Below are 12,849 nucleotides of genomic sequence, written 5' to 3'. Positions count from 1 at the left end.
GCTGGTGTCAAACTCCTGACCTCAAGTGATCCACCCACCTCTGACTCCCAAAGTGCTGGGATTACAGGTGTGAGCCACTGCGCCTGGCCACTTCTCAATTTGTGTCTCAATAAACCCATCATATGTTGAAAATATTGTAAGCAGAAAACGCATTTGATAAACCTAACCTACTGAACATCATAGCTCAGCTTAGCCTTTCTTAAACATGCTCAGAACACTTGCACTAGCCTTCAGTCTGGCAAAATTATATAACACAAAGCCTATTTTTAAGTAATGTGTTGAATATCTCGTGTAATATATTGAAAACTGCACTGAAAGTGAAAAACAGAATGGTTGGTTGGGTACTAAAAGTATGGTTTCTAGGCCAGGCGCGGTGGCTCACGCCTATAATCCCAGCACTTTGGGAAGCCAAGGCGTGCGGATCTTGAAGTCAGGAGTTCGAGACCAGCCTGGCCTATGGTGAAACCCCATCTCTACTAAAAATACAAAAATTAGCCAGGCGTGGTGGCGCCCACCTGTAGTCCCAGCTACTTGGGAGGCTGAGGCAGGAGAATTGCTTGAACCCGGGAGGCGGAGGTTGCAGTGAGCTGAGATCGTGACGCTGCACTCCAGCCTGGGCGACAAAGCAAGACTCTGTCTCAAAAAAAAAAAAGTATGGTTTCTACTGAATGCATATTGCTTTCACACCATTGTAAATTCAAGAAATCAAAAGGTGGGGACTGTTTGTACTCAGTTAATAGTAGTTGGTCTTTTATTAATGTAACCTGGATGTCGGCCAGGGGCCTTCTGACCCCTTGAAACCTTCAAAGCGTGGACCCAAGCACCCATTACAAAACCCCTTTCCAGGATTACTGCAAATTCCTGGGAGACTTTGCTTCTCCTGCTCCAATTCCTACTTCAGCCTGTACTATCTTTGGTCAGCACTGTAGCAAAACAGATGTAAAAGTTAGCCCCTTCAGCTGTTTCCACCAACACCCCAGTCAGGGCAGCCTCCATGAATATAGAAGATCTTTCTTGAATATTTCCAGGGATAGGAGGCAGAGACATTCACATCATAGCTATAAACCTCAGGATGAACAAAAACAAAAACAACTCTCGGTTTCCAAAACAGCCTTTTCTACTTTCCTCCATAGTGCCCAGCCTCAGCCACAAGCCATCTCTTGTCTCCTGCTAAAGTACATTTGCCTTTGGCTATTCATTCCACTCTCTCTTCCTAAGGACCTTTCAGATTTCTCTTCCAGGCATTATCCCATTGTGTGAAGCCTCAGGGTTGAGGGGTTGGTTTTCTCTCCTATCTCCCCATCACCACCATCATCAAGTGAAAGCTTTACAGGGCTCCTCTTTGGCCTTCATGTAGTCCCCACAAGGATAGGAGGAAACATTTGCTGTCATTCTGGCCCTCTCTGGCTTCCTGCTGCCCACCCCTCCCCAGAGCCCTCGGGTCCTGCCCATGTCCCAAATCCAGTCCTCCAGATTCTGGTAGAATCTCTGAGCCCTCAGTAGCTTCTCAGTGTATGTATGACCTCTTGTTTAAAACATCCAGAGCCATTGGGGAACAGATCCAAATATAAGTTATCTTCCTTTTTTTTTTTTTTTTTTTGAGATGGAGTCTCACTCTGTCACCCAGGCTGGAGTGCGATGGCATGGTCTTGACTCACTGCAACCTCTGCCTCCCGGGTTCAAGCGATTCTCCTGTCTCAGCCTCCCAAGTAGCTGGGACTACAGGTGCGTGCCACCACACCTGGTTAATTTTTGTATTTTTAGTAGAGATTGGGTTTCACTATGTTGGCCAGGCTGGTGTCAAACTCCTGACCTCGTGATCCACCCGCCTCGGCCTCCCAAAGTGCTGGGATTACAGGCGTGAGCCACCGTGCCTGGCTGCTTCTTTGTTGCCCCCAGAACAGCTGCCTCACAGACATTCAAGACCACACCTTTACCCTAGTTTTCCAAAGTATTTTCCTAACGAAAGCCATCTTCTTCTCTAAGGGTGGAGGTCATGTGCTAAGGGTTTATGACATGCATCTGGCTCACAGGGGTGTTTTTAAAAAGTCAAATCAACATTTAAAAATTGATGGATTACACATAAAAGTCCAGATTTGTGACTTGTCTTATAAATTCAGAAAATCTGGCATCACAAGAACCATATTTCTCCCAAGGAGCATATTGGCCTAAATGAAGATCTGTCCTTTCGACAGGTTTTTCCTTTGTTTTTTCTTTCTAAATACTGTACTTCATGCCATAAGACAGGTTTTTCTTATGCCCCTGATGCACCAGCGTATTTCTGTCTCCTGCTTGACTCCTGCAGGCTTTCACCTTTGTGACCTTTGCTTTTGTTTTTGTTTTGTTTTTTTTTGTTTTTTTTTTTTGAGACAGAGTCTCGCTCTGTCGCCCGGGCTGGAGTGCAGTGGCCGGATCTCAGCTCACTGCAAGCTCCGCCTCCCGGGTTCACGCCATTCTCCTGCCTCAGCCTCCCGAGTAGCTGGGACTACAGGCGCCCACCACCGCGCCCGGCTAATTTTTTGTATTTTTTAGTAGAGACGGGGTTTCACCGTGTTAACCAGGATGGTCTCGATCTCCTGACCTCGTGATCCGCCCGTCTCGGCCTCCCAAAGTGCTGGGATTACAGGCTTGAGCCACCGCGCCCGGCCTGTGACCTTTGCTAAGCGCCATTTTTGTGCCAGTTTCTACCCTCTGTTGCTTTATTATAATTAAGTAGGGTCTAGGAATTCGCTAGGCTCACAAACGGGGAAAGGGGATCCTACAGCAAGAGCAGTCACAAGTATACAAGTGATGGCTATCCCTGGAAGGGCCAGGGGTCCAGAGGGATAGGGTCTCCCGTGCAAGGAGGCAGTGGGACTGGTGAGGGTGAAGGTGAGTCTTGGTTATGAAGGCTCTAAATGCTCTCTCATCGGGCACGGGGAGCCAGCGTGGGGTTTAAGGCAGGGCGACACACCATGAGCTGTACGTATGAGAAAGGTGGCTGGGAAGCTCGCGGCGCAGAATCTATTGAAACCCTCCCATCCCCCGCTGTGTCTGCTGGAAGCCCAGTGAGAGGCAGGGGCAGTGGTCCGAGGAAGGCTACCTCCGGATGAGTGGCAAAGGCGGTGGGAACGGCTGGGAGGACTGCAAGGGAGGGATTTCGGAGGCAGCCTTGTCAACGAGTGGGTATGCTTGACCTTGACGGAAAACACTGCGGGAGCTGCGGCAGCAACTCGCTCGCCTCCGCTCCGCTCGCGTCCCCTGCGCCGCTACGGACTGCGGCGGAATCCCGGCCCCTCGCCGGGCGCCCTCCTGCGCGGATGCGGCACGCGAGGGGCGGGGACGGGATGGCGAGGGTGGCGGGGCGGCGGGGATGCCGGTCTTCCCTGGAAGGCCAGGGAGGGAAGGGGAGGCTGGTCACATGGCACCGCCACCGGGCGCAGCCGGATTGGCGGGTTGCGCAGCCAAGCAAGCCAACGCTGCTCGGATTTCCAGGCACTAAGCGGCCCCCTCCCCTCGTTCGAGCGCCGGAGGAAAGCGCTGGCCCTGCCCCGGGCAAGGGAAGACGCGAGCCGTGCTCGTTCCGCAGTGTGAAACGTACGGTATCGCCGCAGTCCTAGGGAGGTCTGATTATTGGGAGCTTGGCACGTCTGATTATTGTGTGGGAGCAATTGTCTGATTATCGTCTGACTATTGTCTTGGGAGGTCTGATTATTATCTGGGAGGTCTGATTATTGTCTCCATGAACACCTCTCGTCCCCCTTACCCTCTCTGCTTTTCTCCTGCCTTCCCACACCTGCCCTTCTTTCTACCTTACCTACCTGGAGACCAGCTTTATTTGCAGGTTTCCATTATTTGCTCTAATTTTTCAGCTTTGAGTAAATCGACCTGCGGGAGGTGGCAAAGATTAAAAGAGAAATCCCACAGATGCCTCAAGTCCCACACATCCAGCCCCACCTATCTCCCCAAAATGCTCTTCTCTGTTTCAAGCAAAAACCTGAGAACCATCTCCATCTCGCTGTCCCCAATCAAATCTATGAACAAAACCTATTAAATTTACCTCCAAAATATTTCTTACACCTCACACCAAGTATTTTTCCTTCTTACCATTTATCCTGATTTGTAACTGTGTGTTTATTTGTATGGTTGTTTTTGTAAGGGTTTTTCCCACTGGATTGTAAGCTCCATGTCAGCAGGGACCTTGTCTGTTTTGCTCATTGCTGTATCACCAACACTGTCAGGCACATAGTAGGTACTCAATAAATGTTAATTGATTGATTGAATGAATGAATGAATCCATGTATAACAAGTCCTGGGGAGGGGCACAGATTTTAAGATAAAACACACAGTATCTATCCCTAAGAAGTCACCTATCCGATGGGTTTGGTGTCATGAAGCCTGTAGTCCCAGCTACTTGGAAGACTGAGGCAGGAGGACTGCTCAAGCGCAGGAGTTTGAAGTTGTATCATACTATGATTTTGCCTGTGAATGGCCACTACACTCCAGCCTGGGCAACATAGCATGACCCTGTCTATAAACAAAACAAAAAAAGAAGTCATCCATCCAACAAACATGCCCTGAGGTCTTTGCTACACAAGGCCCTGGACAGAGACCAGTGCATGCAATGAGTAAGATTCCATTTCTACCTTCCCTCTTTGTCTTAAGAGTTCACATGTCACTAACCCAGACAAGACCCTGTGGTATTGGAGGTGCCAAGGGTGGAGTCAGAGTCCAGGATTTAGAATCTGATGAGCTGACTGTGTGGCCACAAGTCTTCTCTCTCTGAGGCTCCATCTTCTCATCTTGAAAACGGGATAGCAATACCAAGCTCACAGGGCTGTTGAGAGCAATGAATTAGATAAATGAAAGCACCAACTGCGGGTTTTACAGCGATGTCGGGTGTAGGTGGGTGATCATATCTTCCAGTTTGCCTGGAACAGATCGATTGACACCTGTTAAACCAGCGCAAATTAATAGCATTCCCTTTCTTCCTTCCAAATATCCTGCTTTGGACAGTAAAGTATGTGGATACGCTAGTAATACATGTAACTCTAGAGTTATCTACACTGTCCCCTGGGGACACAAAGGATGGAGGGAGGTGGGTCTGACTGTAGAAAGGTGGATGGTAACCATGGAAATGGGCCTGAAATATGCAAAGGATTACACCAAGTGAAGAGGGATAGGAAGGGCATAAGAAGCAGAGGGACCAGCATTTGCAAAGAAGCAAGGCTTAACAATCCTGGGCATACTTACTTAGATAACATAAAGAAGGCAAAATGGCTTGATTCCAGGAGACATGCAAGAAGATGAGGCTTTCTGCAGTGAGAATTGGAGAAAGTTTTTGAGTAGGGGTAGACATGAGCCAATGGCTTCACAAAAGAGACCAATTGAGGGGCTGGGGTCAAAATTGAAGCAGAAGAGATAATGAGGCTTGAACAGGGCAGTGCATGTAAGCCCAGGGAGAAAGGTGAGATTCCATAAGCATTTTGGAGATAAAACAGATAGGACTTCGATGTGAGCATCAGAGGACAGACAGGTCAGAGGCAGGAAGACTTCCAGATGGATAAAGAGGCCACTCCCTGAGGCAGGCAGAGAGAGGACAGGCCAGGAGACCCAGAAAATAGCAGGTGACCCAGATCAGGCTGACTAGGCACAGAAGCTCATGATCCAGAGGGAAAAATGGAGATCACATCAGGTAGAGGTGACTCCTGAAGCCAGAGGAAGGAGCTAGGAGCCTCAATATTCATGTGACATCTAATTAAAATTAGCTTTCAAAGCAACCTTGAAGTCAGGCGCTGTGGCTCACGCCTGTAATCCCAGCACTTTGGGAGGCTGGGGTGGGTAGATCACCTGAGATCAGGAGTTTGAGATGAAGCTGGTCAACATGGTGAAACCACATCTCTACTAAAAATACAAAAATTAGCTGGGCCTGGCCAGGCGCGGTGGCTCAAGCCTGTAATCCCAGCACTTTGGGAGGCCGAGATGGGCGGATCACGAGGTCAGGAGATCAAGACCATCCTGGCTAACATGGTGAAACCCCGTCTCTACTAAAAAAATACAAAAAACTAGCCGGGCGAGGTGGCAGGCGCCTGTAGTCCCAGCTACTCGGGAGGCTGAGGCAGGAGAATGGTGTGAACCCAGGAGGCGGAGCTTGCAGTGAGCTGAGATCCGGCCACTGCACTCCAGCCTGAGTGACAGAGCGAGACTCCGTCTCAAAAAAAAAAACAAAAAACAAAACAAGACAAAAAATTAGCTGGACGTGGTGACACACACCTGTAGTCCCAGCTACTTGGGAGGCTGAGGCAGGAGAATTCCTTGAACCTGGGAGACAAGAGGTTGCAGAGAGCTGAGATCGCGCCATTGCACTCCGTCAAAAGCGAAAAAGTGAAACTCCATCTCAAAAAAAAAAAAAAAAAAAGGCTGGGCGTGGTGGCTCACACCTGTAATCCCAGCACTTTGGGAGGCAGAGGTGGGCAGATCACTTGAGGTCAGGAGTTCAAAACCAGCCTGGCCAACATGGCAAAACCTCGTCTCTACTAAAATACAAAAAAAAATCAGCCAGGCATGGTGATGAGCGCCTGTAGTCCCAGCTATTCTGGAGGCTGAGGCACGAGAATCGCTTGAACCCCAGAGGCAGAGGTTGCAGTCAGCTGAGATCACGCCATTGCACTCCAGCCTGGGTGACAGAGTAAGACTGTTTCAAAAAAAAAAAAAAAAAAGGTCAAGTGCGGTGGCTCATGCCTATAATCCCAGCACTTTGGGAGGCCGAGGTGGGTGGATCACAAGGTCAGGAGATCGAGACCATACTGGCTAACACGGTGAAACCCCATCTCTACTAAAAAAAAAACACAAAAAATTTGCCGGGCATGGTGGCGCCTGTAGTCCCAGCTACTCGGGAGGCTGAGGCAGGAGAATGGCATGAACCCGGGAGGCAGAGCTTGCAGTGAGCCGAGATCACACCACTGCACTCCAGCCTGGGCAACAGAGCGAGACCCCGTTTCAAAAAAAAAAAACACCTTGAAAAACACAAGAGAAAGCTCAAAAGTAGAAAAGTAGAGCCTAGGCCTGGCGCGGTGGCTCAAGCCTGTAATCCTAGCACTTTGGGAGGCCGAGATGGGCGGATCACGAGGTCAGGAGATCGAGACCATCCTGGCTAACATGGTGAAACCCCGTCTCTACTAAAAAATACAAAAAACTAGCTGGGCGAGGTGGTGGGCGCCTGTAGTCCCAGCTACTCGGGAGGCTGAGGCAGGAGAATGGCGTGAACCCGGGAGGCAGAGTTTGCAGTGAGCTGAGATCCGGCCACTGCACTCTCCAGCCCGGGCGACAGAGCGAGACTCCGTCTCAAAAAAAAAAAAAAAGAAAAAAAGAAAAGTAGAGCCTCAAGTAAGAAAAAAAGCAGGTTTTGTAGTCCAATTTCATTGTATGTATGGCTCTCCTTGATTTAAACTGTCCCATAATACCTCCTAGACTAAAGGCTGAGCTCCTCAACTGGCACTCAAGGCTTCCTGTAGCTGGGTCTCAGCCTATCTCTGATGAACATTTCATATTTCATCTACTCATGTTTGGCCCCTCCCTCCTTCCTTGTGAAAAAGTAGCTCCTTCCTTTTGGAGAATTGCTCCTCCCTTTGGTCCAGCTGTATGGTTCGGGTACGGCCTATCAATCATAGTATTCCATCCCCCATGACCACAGATGTGAGTGAGTATGCAGCCAAACCTCATCAATCAGACTTGTTCTGAAGAATTTTGAGAATCTGGAACAAAGTGAAGATAATTACTCCTCTCTGGTGAGGAAGCTAGGACACGTAAGCTAGGGATTCTACAGTTCCAGCAAGAGAGAAAAGTAGACTGAAAAAATAAAGTGGGGAGAAGAGGGAGTTAATGCTTAATGTCTATGGAATTCCAAGCTGGGAAAACAAAAAAGTTCTGGAGATGGATGGTGGTGATGGTTGCACAATAATATGAATTGATTTAATGTTACCGAACTGTACACTTAAAATTGGTTAAAATGGTAGATGTATATAAAATATACATTGGTTAAAATGTATATCTTACCACACACAAAAAAAGAAGAAGCTAGTATGCAGAGAAGCAAAGATGAATGATGGAGTGCAGGATCTGGGGGCTTTCCTGGGTGCAGCTGCTGTGGTACATAGGGTTCAAAAGGTTATAGAAGCCAAAAATCACTCCTTTGGCCTAGCCTCATTCAAGTTAGGCTTCTGGTTCTTGCATCCAATGGAGCCATAATACAGAACCTTTCCATTTTCTTTTTTGGTTTTTTCTTTTTCTTTTCTTTTTTTTTTTTTTTTTTTTTTGAGACGCAGTCTCACGCTGTCGCCTAGGCTTAGAGTGCAGTGGCACGATCTTGGCTCACTGTACCCTCTGCCTCCCAGGTTCAAGTGATTCTTGTGCCTTGGCCTCCCAAGTAGCTGGGACTACAGGTGAGTGCTACCACGCCTGGCTAATTTTTGTATTTTTAGTAGAGACAGGGTTTCTGCATGTTGGCCCGGCTGGTCTCGAACCTCCCGACCTCAAGCGATCTGCCCACCTCAGCCTCCCAAAGTGCTGGGATTATGGCGTGAGCCACTGTGCCCGGCCAGAACCTTTCCATTTTCATTTCTTGCTCATGTCCTTTCAAACATTCTCTTCTCCTGTCAACCCTGCTGCTCATACTTCCTCAGACTTAGCCTGTGTTTATACACACTCTGCCTTTCCTCCCTGCTCCCCACGCTTGGAATGTCCTTTCCCCTTCTTATGACTTTGTCAACTCATGTTCATCATTTGAGATCCAGCTCAAAGGGCTCCTCCTCAGGAAAGCCATCCCTGACCACCCTAAGCAGAGCTTGCCATGCCCTCTGTTGGTCTGTCATAGCTTTTTTGTATTTGTCCTCATCACCTGGTATCTCAGTGATCTACCATCTTGTCTGGAACCCCCAGTAGATTATGTTTTTCATATCCATGACCCTGGTAGCTGGCAAAGAGCCTAGCACAAAGTAAGTATAAGAAATCTTTACTGAGGCTGGGCGCGGTGGCTCAAGCCTGTAATCCCAGCACTTTGGGAGGCCGAGATGGGCGGATCACGAGGTCAGGAGATCGAGACCATCCTGGCTGACACGGTGAAACCCCGTCTCTACTAAAAAATACAAAAAACTAGCCGGAAGAGGTGGCGGGCGCCTGTAGTCCCAGCTACTCGGGAGGCTGAGGCAGGAGAATGGCGTGAACCCGGGAGGCAGAGCTTGCAGTGAGCTGAGATCCGGCCACTGAACTCCAGCCCGGGCGACAGAGCGAGACTCCGTCTCAAAAAAAAAAAAAAAAAAAAAAAGAAAAAAAAAAAAAGAAATCTTTACTGAATGAGTGTACAGATGAGTGAGAATCTTTTTCTCCCTCATGCCATCTCTGAGTCACTACTCAGTTTCTATCAAGAAGAGACACATAAGGAAATGTGGGAGGAATTGCTTTAGTCCCTTTATTCAAGGGTGATAGTCTCAGGAAAGAAGAAAACCCAATCGAATTGGGGCCATTGCAAAGTCTAGTGGCATTTAAGAGAGGTGATTTCCCCCAAAGCACTGATGGTGGCAGCTCTGAACTGAGGCCAAATTTGTTTGGAAGCCAGAGCCAAGACAAGCAAACATTTGGTAGTGTTGAGCCTTCCAGCAAGCTGGGATTCTGACAGCTGTTTCTGTCAGCTACACAAGGAGAAGCATCTAAAACGCATCTGGATCTACCTGCAATTGGGGGTCCCCATATCTTTTAGCACAATCTGACCCAAGAAACAAGGCAGCCTTCTCTCCCACCTTCCATTCCCACCATATATACCTCCTCTAAGGGGGATCTGCAATTGATTAGGACCTTGCACACTGAGAACAAAGTCAAATATGACTATAGAGAACTGTGGCAGAGATGATACTACTGCTTACTAAATGGCTTACGGTTTCTTCCTGCATTTCCCAGCTTCCCTTGCAGTTTGTTTTTGTTTGTTTGTTTGTTTGTTTTTAACACAGAGTCTTGCTCTGTTGCCCAGGCTGGAGTGCAGTAGTGTAATCTCTGCTCACTGCAACTTCCACCTCCTGGGTTCAAGCAATTCTCCTGCCTCAGCCTCCTGAATAGCTGGGATTACAGGCGCCCCTACCATGCCCAGCTAACTTTTGTATTTTTAGAGATGGGGTTTCACCATGTTGGCCAGGCTGGTCTCGAACTCCTGACCTCAGGTGATCCACCCGCCTCGGCCTCCCAAAGTACTGGGATTACAGGCGTGAGCCACCGTGCCCGGCCTCCAGCTGTCTTTTTGAGGCAATACTGAAAGCTTTGCATTGAGATGGTGGAGCCCAAGACAGAAGTAGTCTGGATCTCTGAGTTACCCAGGAGAGTTGAGGACAGCTACCCTGGAGAGTGCCTTAACCCATAGCCAGCTTTGCATGAGTGGAAAAGATATACCATTGTTGTGTTATGCCATTGAGATATTTGGCTCGTTTGTTACCATAGCCAAGTCTACCCTATTCTGCCAGATAAATATGGACACTAATTGTTGTTTTAGCCATCCAGCATCAAACCTCCTTCCTATTTGAGGATTAAACTCTCCCTCTCCTTTAGGACTATTTGGTGTTGCCAAATCCAGTGGTCACATCTCTGTTTTTATCTTTCTTGATTTCTCAGCAGCGTTTGTCACAATTGACCACTCCCTTCTGGGAACATATTATGTTGGTGTCTGTGACATCATGCCTGCTTAATTTTTCTTTTATGTCACTGGCCCCTGCTTTTCAGTTTTCTTTGTTGGCTCCCCTTCTTGTTTTATGTCAAAAGTTTGAAGTTCTGGAGACCTGGTTTTAAATATCACAGCTGGTTTCCACCTTTTCAGACGGTGTCTTTTTGTGTCACCCAGGCTGAAGTGCAGTGGCACAATCACAGCTCACTGCAGTCTCAACCTCCCAGGCTCAAGCATTCCTCCCACCTCAGTCTCCCAAGTAGCGGGGACTACAGGCACACTCCATCACACCCAGGTAATTTTTCTATTTTTTGTAGAGATGGGGTTTTGCCATGTTGCTCAGGCTGGCCTCAAACTCCTGGGCTTAAGAAATTCACCTGCCTAGGCCTCCCAAAGTGTTGTAATTACAGGTGTGAGCCACAGCGCCTGGCCCATCTTACCATTCCTTATTAATAACAGAACAGTCATTGTTAGCTGGGCACATTGTACCCAGTTAAGAGAATGTTTCCCAGGCTCCCTTGCAGCTGAGTATGGCCATGTGAATATGTTTTGGCCAATGAGATGTGAACAAAAATGTGCGGGACTTCCAAGGCAGTCTTCTTTTTTTTCTTTTTTTTTTTTTTTTTTTTTGAGACAGAGTCTCGTTCTGTTGCCCAGGCTGGACAGGCTGGAGTGCAGTGGCACGATCTTGTCTCACTTCAACCTCCGCCTCCCAGGTTCACACCATTCTCCTGCCTCAGCCTCCTGAGAAGCTGGGACTACAGGCACCCGCCACCACGCCCGGCTAATTTTTTGTATTTTTAGTAGAGAGGGGATTTCACCATGTTAGCCAGGATGGCCTCGATCTCCTGACCTCGTGATCTGCCTGCCTCGGCCTCCCAAACTGCTGGGATTACAGGCATGAGCGTGAGCCACCGCGCCCGGCCCCAAGGCAGTCTTCTTAAAAGGAAGAGGATGCATCTTTCTTCCCTTTTTCCTTCCCACTGTTTGGAATATGGACCATAGTGAGGTGACCTTAACATTGGAAGCCAAATACTGAGGATGGCTGAACAGCCCTGAACTGCCTACTTTTGGACTTAAATTTCATGGAAAGAGAGAAATTTCTAGCTGGGTGCAGTGGCTTATGCCTGTAATCCCAGCACCTTGAGAGGCCAAGGTAGGAGGATCACTTGAACCCAGGAGTTCCAGACCAGCCTGAGCAACACGGGGAGGCCTCATCTCCACGAAAAAAATAAAAACAATAGGCAGGCCTGGTGGCGCATCTGTGCTCCCAGCTACTCCGGAGGCTGGGGTAGGAGGATTGCTTAAGCTTGGGAGGTTGAGGCTGCAGTGAGCTGTGATCACGCCACTGCACTCCAACCTGAGTGACAGAGGAAAACTGTCTCGGGGGGAAAAAAAAAAAAAAAAAAGGATAAATTTCAATCGTAAGCTATTTTTTTCTTTTGTTATTTGCAACTGAATGTAATCCTGATTCATTCCTGTTGTTCAATCTGTTTGCCTGCCTCCCACTAGGAAGCCTAAGGGTCCAGATCCTCCCCCAGTCAGAGGAATGGGGAACTAGAAAAAGAAAGTCAAAGGCACTGCCAGGCAAGAAAACGCTGGGTCTCCTTCCACAAGTTTGGGTAAGTAAGCAAGATACCAGGAGGATTGAATGGTAAGTGAGCCTAGAAATAGATTATTATATACATAGAGTTTATTAAATACATAGAGAACACTGCTAGACTAAGAAATTTGGACTTTATTCTGTAAATTCCTTGCAATGGGGGACCTTATCTGTTTCATTTAGTAATGCCTCGCACTTTGCAGAAGCTCAATGAATGAATATATTCTTTATTAATTACTGCTGTCTGCTTAATAAACAGAAATGTTGGAAGGTGGACCAGTTGGGAGTCACCATCTGAACAACCCCTGTGTACTTTTTATAAATAATGTACCTGAACCATCATTTACTGGAAGTGGCAACCTGTGAGGAACCGCAAACGAAAAAGTCCACCTTGAGTGTCGACGTGATGGAATTGGGGGCGGAGACGAGGGAGAGCAGTGGGCTAGGATCGCTCACAGTCTCCGCAACATGGCGGCCCTGGAACCAGCTGACCTGCAGGAGGCGGAGCTCCGCCCCAGCTCGCCCGGCCCCACCCCGCTCGGCCCCGCCCAGCGCACCCCTCGAC

General features: G+C 48.3%; 1 protein-coding gene and 1 long non-coding RNA gene across 2 annotated transcripts in view; one reads left to right on the top strand and one right to left on the bottom strand.

The window, feature by feature from the left end:
* Positions 1 to 12,849, bottom strand: part of AZIN2 (antizyme inhibitor 2) — a 220,298-nt gene that overhangs the window by 134,666 nt on the left and 72,783 nt on the right. The window lies entirely within an intron of this gene.
* On the top strand, positions 10,124 to 12,832 carry LOC126958540 (uncharacterized). Its single transcript, XR_007727215.1, has 3 exons — positions 10,124 to 10,976; positions 12,194 to 12,303; positions 12,544 to 12,832. It is a non-coding gene; the product is annotated as an uncharacterized LOC126958540 (long non-coding RNA).

This window comes from Macaca thibetana, chromosome 1 (assembly GCF_024542745.1).
Source record: "Macaca thibetana thibetana isolate TM-01 chromosome 1, ASM2454274v1, whole genome shotgun sequence".
NCBI lineage: Eukaryota > Metazoa > Chordata > Mammalia > Primates > Cercopithecidae > Macaca > Macaca thibetana.
Note: the sequence above shows the minus strand (reverse complement) of the source record. Positions and strands in the feature narration are given on the sequence as shown.